A 12,957-nucleotide genomic window follows, 5' to 3' on the forward strand; every position below is an offset into this window, starting at 1 on the left:
GGAATTTAAAAGGAACTGAGATGCAGAAAGGCGGGGACACGGAGAGAAGGAGCGAGGTAAGAGCAGAAGCTCTGTAATGTATTTATGCTTTATTCACCAGCCCGTCTGCATTTCTCCCAGCTTTGTTGCTAGGGGCTGCAGAGCTGCTGGTTCACACAATATTCATTTCAGAGCAATTACAGCTGGTTGCTGATCCGCTCTCCTTTCTGGATGGCAGCCTGTCCTCAACCTGCATATCTTACCATCTGCCGCTTTTTGTTTTTTTTTACTACTCTTTCATCAAGTTCTCTGTTCATAATGTGTAGAGAACAGTGCTTAGCATGTATGTATTCAACAGTACCTACATAGCACTTTGAAAAGACAGGTATTTACACGTCTCAACATTTTTAAGCAATACTCATGTTGATGTGACCTGCACTGTGCAATATACTGTGTACATGAAAGGAAAAATAAGACTTTTTTTATCTACGGTTAATCCATATTTCTTTCGACGTTCAGTTTTTGTGCAACACTGGAGCGAGTTTGTGCATTTGTGCTGTCAAAATTCATCCCTCTCACCAAAGATGGAAGGCTAAAAATATATATATATCTTCTCAGCAGCGATAATCACAACTAAAAATGAACATAACACATCAGATTTTAAGTGAGAACATGTGAAGAGTACTGAGGGTTATTCACATCTTCATATCTTTTGGTTGTGAATCCAGTGAATATTTGCAAAAGTTTTCCAAAAGTATGTTTTATCAAATATAAATATATTATGCTTGTACACTTGGGTGAAGTTTTTGAGACTTTGTGTGTGGATTTGTATTTGTTCGCCTTTTGTTAAAGGAGCTGTACTCAATGTTCAGAGCATTACTATAGCAGTAAACACATATTTGTTATGTAACGATATAGTCATATACAGTAAGGGCGCACTCACACTGTCGTTCTGTACCGGACCAAAACCGGTTTATCAGCTAAAGCCTAGTACCTTTAAGCAGTGTGAGTGCACCCGTTCCGCGCATAACATCCGACAGCGGGCCGCCCACGCCCACATTTAACAACAACAACAATGGCGGTGAAAGGTTCACGTTGGTGTGATGCGGAGGTGGAGTGTTTACTGCAGATTTGGTCGATGAAAAGATTCAAAAACAGTCGACAAGACGCACAAAAACTCTGAGGTCTACGGAAAGATTTGTAAACAAAGCCACACACACGCGATCAATGCGTGTGACGTGTTATGGCGTGATGGCGTACGGACAGCAGCAAGCATTCGCTTAGGCCCAGGTAGTGTGAGTACAAACTGGGCTGGGGCGCGGGGGGAGAGGGAGGGGGGACAAGTACCCTAAAGCCCGGGTCGCGGTGCGGAAGGACAGTGTGAGTGCGTTATAGAGTGTGGTCTTTACCTAGTCTGTAAAGTGTCCTGAGGTGACCTTTGTTATGATTTGGCACTATAAATAAAATGGAAATTGAAACAGTAGAGATGAGGGTGTGTGTTGTAGTTCTAAGTTCATTTCGAGAGCTGCGTGTGCATGTGGCCGTGATAAACGTTGGCTTGGGAACTGTCTGTGAGAGCCGTGTGGAGGTAACTCCAGCCCACCTATTTTCAGTCTTTTGAGTACAGCTTCTTCAAAAAAGTACAAGCTCTTTCAGCCGCACACTGTAATAACATGTGATTTTCTCTCATCACTTCTCTCACACATACCCAACACAGACACTGACACTCTCTGAGAGCCTGGAGAGTGCTGGTGCGCTTGTTTTATTGATCTGTCTACCCCACACGCCGCCTGTGAGGCCATTAGGCTGATCTGTGACAATTCCACTCACCAGGTTTGGATTATCCGTGCATTGCTGTGCTGCTCTCGGCGTCTCTCTCCCACACTGACCACGCTGCAGTACTTCTGCAGATTCTGCATTTACATTCTCCCCGGGGACCTTTCATTCGTAGTTAGCCGCTATTTACATCAAAGTCAGGGAAAATTCTTCAAAATACAGTAGAAGACGGATGGTTTCGGGCCATCGCTGCTTAAGGAGTGGATTTTAAAGTTTTCTACCACAGCGTGCTGGAATTATTCATTTCTGAGCAGTTTTGCTTTTGCCTCTGGCTTCACAGTTTAAAAAAAACTGCTATAAATACTTTTGATAGTTTAAAACGGAGAGTACGTAGCTCGGGTGCCCGGTTGTCAAATTAACTCTTTTAAAAGGCTGAATACTAAATATCATTCCAATACCAAATGCGAAACTTCTGTCTTTTCCCAATATAATGAAAAAGAAATATATTTACAATTGGTGACTCTGAAAATTGCCCGTAGGTGTGAATGTGAATGTTTGTCTCTGTTCGTCTCTATGTGCCCTGTGATAGACTGGCGTCCTGTCCAGGGTGTACCCCGCCTCACGCCCGATGCCAGCTGGGATCGGCTCCAGCCCCCTGCGACCCCGACAGGGATAAGAGGTTGAAGATGAATGAATGAATGAATGTGTCCCATAAACCTGAACAGAAATAGCTCACATATGTTTGGTCTAACTCAGTTCAGGAGGGAAAAGTTTGGGTGAAACATGAATAACTCTCTCTCTTTCTGTGTGGAGTTTGCATGTTCTCCCCGTGTCTGCGTGGGTTTTCTCCGGGTTCTCCGGTTTCCTCCCACAGTCCAAAGACGTGTAGGTGTTCGGTTCATTGATGACTCTACAAAATTGCCCGTAGGTGTGAATGATTGTCTGTCTCTGTTCGTCTCTATGTGTCCTGTGATAGACTGGCGTCCTGTCCAGGGTGGACCCCGCCTCACGCCCGATGTCAGCTGGGATCGGCTCCAGCCCCCCGCGGCCCCGACCCCGGGATAAGCGGTTGAAGATGAATGAATGAATTACTCTCCATGGTTTACTTTATGTCCCTTACCACAGGGGGAAGATGGATGTTCAGACAACAAGTTCATTTACTTATTTTGAAATTAACGCGTGAGTACTGAGGTGATGATGTGATGGACTCCTCCGTCTAAAAAAACCTAAGTTCTGCCGAGAGCAGATCTACTCTTTGGACAAAGACTAAGAACATGAAACTAGTCATCTTTAATTAAACATGAACTGATTCTCAAACTTTGAAGTTGAAGTCAATAACTCATTCCCTGCAGGAGAAGATTAAAATTATACACCCAAAAAGGTAAAATAACAGACTGCTCAGCTGTGCCTTTCAAGATCCTCTGGCTGTCGAACAAAAGACAGCTTTTACACCCCCCTGCAACAGGTGTTACGACAGAGGAGAGCATGGAGGCAGATGAGAAGGGCGTGAGACAGCAGGAGGGGAGCAGACATCCTTATATTTAGGTGGGTTGCGTTACACTGCAGATAGAGAGATTGGATGCAAGCAAGAGCAAGACAGAGATGGAAACTACTACTTCTACTGATTCCTCATTTCCCTGTCAGTGCCACCACCACAATTATATTTCAGCATCCACAGAGCCCCCTGTGGTGGTGAATACAGAAACACACAGGAAGCAACCAATCCTTCTCATAAACACACACATATGTTGCAAACCAACATTCCCTCACAAGTTGTATTTCTTCCATAAACACAGAGGCTTTTAAACATAACCGAGTTTAAAGCACAAACTGCAGACTGCTCTTAAAGTGCCAACAGATAGTTTTACACTACTTTAGCAGTACTTTCCTTTGTGTTCCCAGGTGCTACTCGCAAAGACAACCAGAGAGAGATCGCTTTCAGTCTGAGGCTGATGGAGAGCCAAGCCAAGCCCCAATGGTGCCATTATTCTATATCCATTACATTGTGCAATCAACACTTACTTCATAATGATCATTTAAAAAAGAAAAGCTATCATTTGGTACTTGGAAAATTATCATAAGTGTGATTTTATTCAAAGTTCTAGTCTCAAATAAATGTTTTTTTCCTCTTCAATGCTGTCAGCAAAACCCTTTCAAACAGACTTGTGTATCTTACACAATAACACACACACACACACACACATCTTTTTCTAAAACCATGGACAATAATCATGATCACAAAAAGCACATGTTTGTGTCCTCACCCCCACCTTGTCACATACTGCTGTTTTGTCAGGACCCTTTAGTGTCACTTGATTAATTCAATTCAATTCAATTCAATTTTATTTATTTATAGTGCCAAATCATAACAAAAGTTATCACAGGACACTTTACAAACTAGGTAAAGACCACATATATTAGATATCTGGAAGTAAGTTGAATTTCGAGGTATAAAATGCGCCTTATAACATTTATAAATATGTTAAAAAAAAATGACTGAAACAAATTAAAGCATTCTTTAGCGTGAGCTAAGAAAGTTGCATTGATTGGGCAGAATTGCATCATTTCACGTTACAAGATTAACAAGATTGAGAGAGGGACTAGATCACAAAACTGCCAAAAATCCCCGCTTTGCATTTTCTTTGAGTGTCAACATGATTCAGTAACAATCACACCAAAGCTGCCCACCTTCCACACACATGTCTGAGTCAGCAATGTTTTAAAGTAGTATGTATAACAGAGAAAACCCATTTCGGCCGCTTGTACCCGCAACCTCGTTCTTTCGGTCATGAAGATAGGGTGAGAAGTTCAGCCATTGGTGAGCCATTTCGTTGAAAGGAGCCAGTTGAGGTGGTTCAGGATCATCTGGTAAGGATGAACCCTGGGCGCCTCCCTAGGGAGGTGTTCCAGGCACGTCCAGTTGGGAGGAGGCCTCGGGGAAGACCCAGGACCAGGTGGAGAGATTAGATCTCCACACTGGCCTGGGAACGCCTCAGGATCCCCCAGTTAGAGCTGGTTAATGTGGCCCGGGAAAGGGAAGTTTGGGGTCCTCTGCTAAAGCTGCTGCCCCCGCGACCCGACCCCGGATAAGAGGCTGAAGATGAGATGAGATGAGATGAGATGTATAACAGATATTCAACATGGACTGTACTTGTTTCACTAATTCCTGGCTGCTCAATAATCCACTCACACTCCTTTGTCTTCAGACTCTTCCACCACACTATGATATATATCAACCAAACTGCAAACCCCACGGTTCCATGCTGAGCCGCACACATCCAGACCCATAATTACAGGATGGCCACAGTAAGTCAGATCAACAAATCCCTGCATGGATTTCAAAACATTTGGGATAGGCATGAAAGCCTGTGTTTCCACTAATCCTATGTTTCTACATTCACCGTGGGATTTGGAGCGTTGTGTGTGTACTGTGGACCGCAGAAAGCGCGCCACTTCAGAGAACAAGACGAGCACAGACCAGGGCAGAGGGCCAGGCCGCACAACACATTAATAATCCATCCAAAAACTCATTTTCCCACAGTCCCCTCTGGCAGGACATTACTTTAGTGAATGGCTTGTTTGTGTACCGCGTAGTCTGGATTTTATGTTTATGTGTTTGTGAGCGCTGGTAAATCCTTGTGTGTAGTTAACACATTATGAATGTATATGTATGTGCATATGCACTTATTTATGTGTGTGTTTTATTGCAAGCTTGCTCAAACAGCCAGGCTGTCATGTGCCACAGCTGGAGAGGGAAATAAAGAGAGAGCGAGGAGGGGTGAGAGAGGAAGTGTGACAGAGAGAGAGAGAGAGAGAGAGAGAGAGAGAGAGAGAGAGAGAGAGAGAGAGAGAGACATAAATCTTATGTGAAGAGGATTAATGTCGTGGTCTCAGCAAGGGCTATTTTCCCTTCCCTGAATCAGGAGGTTAATCGTATTACCTGTGAAAGCGAAGGGTAATGGCGCACAATGGTACCTTCGAAAAACTGAACAGGGAGAAATACAACAAGAGGCGTGTTTGTGTGTGAGTGTGTGAATGTGTGAGTGTGTGTGTGTGTGTGTGGGGGGGGGGGGGGCAAAGGGGTAAGAAGAGGGAAAGAGAAAATTCTGGACTGACAGCCGCCTTTGGGAGCTGGCATGTACATGTAGAACAACGAGGCGACGAAGGACGAATTGTGTCACATTAACAAAAACGGGACAAAGCAGAGAAAAAGAAACAATAACAAAACAAGCCTCGATTTTTCTACTTCCATTCCTTAATCCGTCCTTTAAACCCCCTCTGACTGAATATAGAGGGTTGTGCAATGTGCTATTTAACAGTTTCAAAATCACATTTGATTTTATTGTTGACTTTCAGCAAGCAACAGGAGTTTGTGTTCTGTCACAGACACGTCATTATTGGCAGCACCAACCATTTTCTTAGGGCTATGGGATACAAAATGAATAGAAAGAGTTTATATATTGTTTCAATATTGTTAGTTTCAATGAACTGATCAACCTGTTGTACAGTGTGACAATTGCAGTGAAGGTGTTGCATGTTGCTGAAGGAGGTTCACATAAACATTTACATTCACCCTGCCATGTAGCTGTACAAGGGGCCCAACTCCTGCTGCATCAAACATCCCCCAAACCCTGACACTTCTCATCACTGAAGTGCCCTCTGGACCAGTTCTCGTCTGTCCACACAACATGCTCCTCAGCAAAGGCAAGTCTCGCCTTTTCATTCTTTCTGCTGCTCATTCAGTCCAAAAACTCTTTAACAATGGGACACTGTGTGCCGAGACAGATCCTTGCCCCGTTCGGCACTGAACAGGCGAGCAACTCCAGCTCCATTTTTGAACCAAGTCCCCATTTAGAGTCTTCGCATAACCCTGTCTTCTCGTGCACTTGTTTGACCTGGATCACCGGCCTTTTTGAGGGACTTACATGAATCTGTGTCCTTGTAAAGTTTCGATATTCTTGAAATCACAGACCTGGAAGAGACTTGGAGAGCTGCCAGATAAATAGGGTGTGTCCAACAATTGAGTAAATTGTCACCAGATGCCGGATTAACACCAATAACTGGGAGGTCTCTGAAAGTGTTCTCTAATTTTGCTCACTGATTTCTTTCACAAAATAAAGGTTTTTGTTGAAATGCCTTGATTACTTAAAAAAACATGCTAGTACAGCAGCGGTTTAGCCACAGTCGATACTCTATCATAAAGTTTTATTATAGCTGGCCCTCAAATGTTGCTCAAATGCTGTGAGCAGAGACTTGTAGTACAAGAAATACCATACCTCATGAACGCTTTGTGCTACTGCATCAACATCTGAGTGGCCATGACAAATGTGATAGACAGGATCTAATACTTTGTCTTCTCTCCTCATAGAGACCGGATACTGCAGGTAAGTGTCTTGACTTGACTAAGAACTCAATTTAACTTGCCCAAGAAAACAATTACTCTGGACTTACTTGAGACTTGGACCAAATTACTTGAGTCACATGCCCGGGTGGCGCTGTAGCAAGAAAATAACCTATATCTTTGTAAGTATGACTGTCTCTCGCATATTTCAAGAACTGTTTGTCCAATCAACGCTGCAAGCAACACTTTCGGGGGCCAGGCAATTTGGCTCGCTCTGAACCGTCACACAGTCCGAACAGGAACTGCAGAAAGAGTTTAAAATCAAATATCCACATTCATGTCCGGTGACAATGTTGTCTTTTCTCGGCATGTTCAGCCAGGGCAGCTGCTCTTACCCATGCCGAGTTCATAGAACCTGGGTTGCGATGCATAATCTTTAAGTCCTTTTATTATTCCAAACAAACAGCTGTCAGAGAGTATGATGCATCACTTCCTGAACACATGCAATTTCTAAATCTCTCTAAACCCAAAAGACCTTCCGTGCACCAGATGTTTGGAATAGTGTCCATGAACAGGCAAAAGGTTGAATTCCTATTTATTTTCTCCTAAAGGGTTTCAGATTATTGCCTAATCCTGAATCCAGTCACATAAAGGAATGACCTGATTTCTCAAAAGAAAATCTCTCTGATAGTCAGACTCAGGGAGGGAAGAGAGGTCACTGTGATTCATGCATATTCATAAATTATGCATGGAGTGGAAACATAAACCATGGCTGCTTTTATAGCGTTAACATAAGAGTTGGATTTCAGCAGATTGTGTCAAGATCTGATGGAGATCAATCATATCTTATAATGGCTCTGGACTGTTTCTCTTTTTCCTCAGCACCCTTTAAAATAACCCCTCAACTCCTCATCCGTTTGTACCCTAACAAACATTTCCGATCAGTATGTCGCTACTTGGTTGAAACCGTGTGTGCTGTTGTTTGTCTGCTCACGTAGCTGCAAAATGTTTCTAAGGTAATCAAACACATCTCTGGCCACCTTAAGATGACAGCAGTTCAGTGAATCCTGCAGGCATTTACACATGGATTTATGCTTCCCTATGCTGCCTGATTATCCATCCATCAAGGATCCTTCCTTATGTGTCATGCAGAGAAGGTCGTTGACAGAAATGGAGATTAAAGGAATCAATGATGGACAGAAAGACAGTTGAGAGGACAGAAAAAAAGCGAGATGCCGACAGCATCGGGATGAGGCCAATTTTATTTTTTCCTGAGCACCTCTTTCCCTTTTTTCCCCCAACCTCTACTTTAAACACTGTTTGACAAGGTGTGGTGTGGCGCTGTGTCATTATGAGTATAGCCTGATACAGCTCCTCGGGGACTCACAGTGTAATTAGCTAGCATGGCGGCCAGGACACTATCAGGGAGCTTGATCTGCATTTGAGACACTGCAGGGAGGGTTTAAAGGGCCCAGTTTCCAGCTTCAATTACCTGTGCCGCTGCTGCCTGAAACAGTCAGCTGAAAGAAATGACACTATCTGCTCCAATGTACTATTATTCCATGCCGTTTCTTCATGTCAGTGTCATCTTTTATCTCTTTGAGGTCCGTCCTCTTTTTGTAATTATTAGAAAAAGGTGGAGGAGTGATGATGGATGGATAGATAGATACAGGCAGAGTGGGAGGCAGAGCACCACGAGTGCCAGGAGCACGGATGAGAGAGCATTGGAAATCCATCAGCCGGTTGGCCGGATGGAAGCTCGAATATATTCCAATGTTATCTGTACGGGAAGGGACGCCAGGTCAATCTGCACTGTAAATTCTGCCGTGCTTGTCGGAAAATATTCACATCTCACACAACATGATAACCTTTTTGACCAGGATATTAGAGAAACAACGGTGATGCTTTACTTACTTTCTTGGTTATAAAAAGGGGATTTCACTGTTTATTGTTCACCTTGGTTGTTACCATGGCAACAACTCTACCTGCCTGTCGCCCGTCCTTCACTCTTGGACAATTTTAAGCATCAAACTGGTGTTTTTTAATCTCATGTACGATAGTCAATTTAGAGGTCAGCTGTGTCTGTGTGCAGGTGAGGCAGCCTGGGAACTCAATTTCCAGCAGACCAGATCCCAGCTGGGCCAATAACAAGTGTTCATCTCATATGGGCTGGGTTGGATACAACGACTGGCAACTTGTGGAGCCCTCACGCATTGCTGAAAGGACATGACGACATCTTATTTTGGCTAGAGCATGGGAGATGAGCGATGAGCGGGAGGATTCTAGATGGATCAGATTTTGTAAAATGTTGGAGCGTTGTTCGATCTCCGCCTCCGATTTCGCTCCAGTACCCCTCGCACCAAGAGTTCTGGCCCAGATGATGGTGCATATTTTGCCAGCAGATGGGCTCCATACAGTGGCATGATGGAAGGAGGGTGGGCGCCGTTCATCAGATACAACAAAGCTTTTTATCCTTTTTTTTTTGAGTGAGCGCTGAGCGATATTGAGCGAAGCGACTTCGATCGGGGGAGCGAAGGGACGAACAACTTTATGCACTTCACTCAGCTCACATGCTCTGTTTTTTGTTTTTGGGAAACTACGGAAAGCGTCAACCTATCGTAGTGAAGGTTACACCTCTGAGGCCTTTTTGAAGACAATCAAGAAAAACCAAAGCAGGAAAAAATGCTCTTTGACAGACCTATCGATGCTACACCATCACAGCTCATCTCTGAACCCTGCAGTCTCTTTTCAATTGACTTTCGCTCAGTGCTACATCCTCTGTTAGAGTACGCTGCTCTGATTGGTTGTAGGTATATCCACATGCATCCGGAGACTGTTTGGTCTATGGTCATTAATAATGGCCTTTAGAAATTGAAGATTAACTGAGAAGTTACAGACTTACTAAGCATTCAAGTACTGCAGAAATATAAAGCTACTTAATTCACATTGTCATTTTCATGGCATGCATGTTTATTTACTGTTAGCTGAACTGGATGTTTTTTTTGAAAGCATTCAGCAGCTCATGTGTGCAATGTTGTCGGACAGCTGACACTGAAGCGTCAGATCAAGAGTAGCACATCATAAAAAAAACAAAACTGAACCTTCCCTGACTGAACATGATCACAGCTCCTCTGAATACTGAATCAAAGTCTGTTTCATCCTGCAACTCGATGTCGGTAAACTGCACACACTGTGCTCATGTTTATTAATCTAGCCATTCTGATGCTAGGAAGGAAAACAAAATCCACAAGAGGGATGAATTATCGAACGTTGGTGGCCTGTATTTACGGTGTAATTTTCTCCGGGTAGAGATGTTTTCCCGCAAGTAACCAAGCTTGACACGATAATTTAATTTGTGGGGAAAAAAGAACGAGTCTCTTCTCTGTTGCTTCACCATTTTGAAGTGGACTGAGAAGACAGTTGGATTATTAAAATATTGCCTAATGCAGCTTTAACAAGTCATTAATATAATGTGTGCAATATGATAATTGATAGGGTTATCAAATCTGAGTCAGAGGGGTGACGCAAAAATGCAGAAATGGACGGTTTGAGCAGTGCAACAATGAAACAGAGAAGGCATTTACAAAAAGAGATCAACTTCTGAATTGACCTCAAACACAGCAGATGGTTTTCATCACTGCTGCTGACTTCATGCCAGTGAGACAGTGACAAAGCACAGATAGATGGATAAACAACTACACTGCAGATTAAATAATGTCAGCTTTCTGTCTTTAAAACACAAACAGGGCCAAGGTTTAGGACAGTCTCAGTTGTGAAGGTATAAGCCCATTGTGTGTGTGTGTGTGTGTGTGTGTGTGTGTGTACCAAGCTGCAACCTCCAGTACTGAAAAATGAAGCTAACAGGAAAGTGCCAAAACTGCAGTTCCACGAATAGCTACTTAAGGCAGGCATCAAAAACAAGTCAATCCCCATGGACTCATGTTAAAACGCCAACTTCAGCAGAAATGAACATGTCAACAGCCTTGTAAAAAACTGTAGTGTTCATTTGTCCCACCTCAGCTCCATCCACACTTCACCTCTTTGCTCATTTTTGGATGAGGCAGGAGCAGGCGGTGTCATGATGGCGATGGCCTACAATGAGTCACCTACGTCGAGTTTCACTTCAGCTCTTCAGAAACCTACCGGTGATGTCACAGAGACTACGTCCATATACTATACAGTCTATGGTGTGTTTTTGCACAATGCACGTGCGTGTTCATATGTGAGGAAGTGGGGGGATGACTCAGACAGCAGGTGAATCACTTCAGGCAGATACACTATCATACTATCATACACACACACACACACACACACACACACAGGTGTCAAGGCTAGCCTGCAGAGAGGAAAGCACATAGCTGCTCCACCCGATTTAGCCCTGTTAACCCTCCACTGACACACATGCATATTAAATGCACCCACTCACACACTCGTAGCCATCCCGGTTAGCCCTCCTCAACAGCCAATAATAAGGAACATAATGCGATGTGTGTAAACAGCCGCAGAAGAAGCCAGAGGTTCACCACCCAACGGGTCACAGGAAGTTAAAATTAACCGTCCGTTAGGGCCCGAGTGATGGAGGAATTAGTCGAATTGCATATCAATGAGTGAGTGTGAGTGTGTGTATGTGTGTGCTCGCATATTTTATGCAGACTCCGGGTCAGCCATGTGTCTGTGTCCCGAGTTTGTTCAAATGCCACAAAAGGTCAGCTGCAGTAGCCCAGACCTTAAGTTTGTGCTAAGACAGCAAACCATGACATGCATGCACTTCAAACACACACATACACAAAATGAGTGTATGAGATGCCAACTACACACAGTGGACCTTTTATTTGCATTCATATATGTGCGACACATGCATCAATATGCCAGCGGCGTTTGATATTGGTGACACACTGATGCACAACGAGGAGAAGGTGGAGATGCAAACATGACAAGAGGAAGTAAATAACAACATCAGACCTTAAAAACCTGTTCTTTAAAAACCTCTCTGCTTCTTTATCCTGTGAAATAGCACCGTTCTCTAGCAGCTCCAGTCAAACACTTTAGGTTTAAAGCCCAGATGAAGGACTACACAGTGCCTCCACTACATTTTTCTGACTGCTCTAACATTTTGAAAAAGGTGGTTTCTTTCTCACTGCGGTCTTTGTAGCTAATAACTCTGAAACACACGGTGTCACCAGCATGACAGAAAAAGGGGTTTTAATAGGACGGAAACACACACAGAGGTTCATACTTCCCCTCCACTCAACCATTTAGTTGTTAGTGAAGCAACAAGAACCTCTCACTGACTTCCAACCACTGCTAATTATGGTTGAAGGGGAGTCTCCGTGGTGACGGCTGATCTATCCCGCTGCATTTGTGCCTTCATTAGAAAAAGTCTTCAATAAATCTCTTTATAAACCCATCATACTCAAGCATGCCAAACGGGTGACATCATTGTGGCCAAAGGGAATAGCATGCATACCATTTAGTTCTGTTTATTAGCCAAGCCGCAACCTCTGGTGCTGGAAAATGAAACAAAGTGGGCGTGCCAAACACTTTCTCAAATGGTCACTTGAGGCTGGATCCAAAAGAGAGTAAAACCTCAACGATCCCCAGAAAAAAAATCGTCAACTTAACAGCAGAAATAAATAAATGAGGCTGCGCACCGTTGTGACGAAAAGAGAGCTGAGCCGTAAGGCAAAGCTCTTGATCTACCGGTCAACCTTCGTTCCTACCCTCACCTGTGGTCATGAAAGCTGGGTCAGGACCCAAAGAACCAGGTCGCGGGTACAAGCGGCCGAAATGTGTTTTCTCAGGAGGGGGGCTGGAGTCTCCCTTAGAGAGAGGGGGAGAAGTTCAGCATCCGTGAGGAACTC

General features: G+C 43.8%; 1 protein-coding gene across 3 annotated transcripts in view; it reads right to left on the reverse strand.

The window, feature by feature from the left end:
• The window catches only part of pvrl2l (PVR cell adhesion molecule related 2 like), a gene marked incomplete at its 3' end in the record, with an annotated part of 333,771 nt that overhangs the window by 229,214 nt on the left and 91,600 nt on the right, over positions 1 to 12,957 (reverse strand). The gene's annotated exons all lie outside the window — the stretch shown is intronic.

Source organism: Echiichthys vipera (assembly GCF_963691815.1).
Source record: "Echiichthys vipera genome assembly, chromosome: 13".
In the NCBI taxonomy this organism is placed as follows: Eukaryota; Metazoa; Chordata; class Actinopteri; order Perciformes; family Trachinidae; genus Echiichthys; species Echiichthys vipera.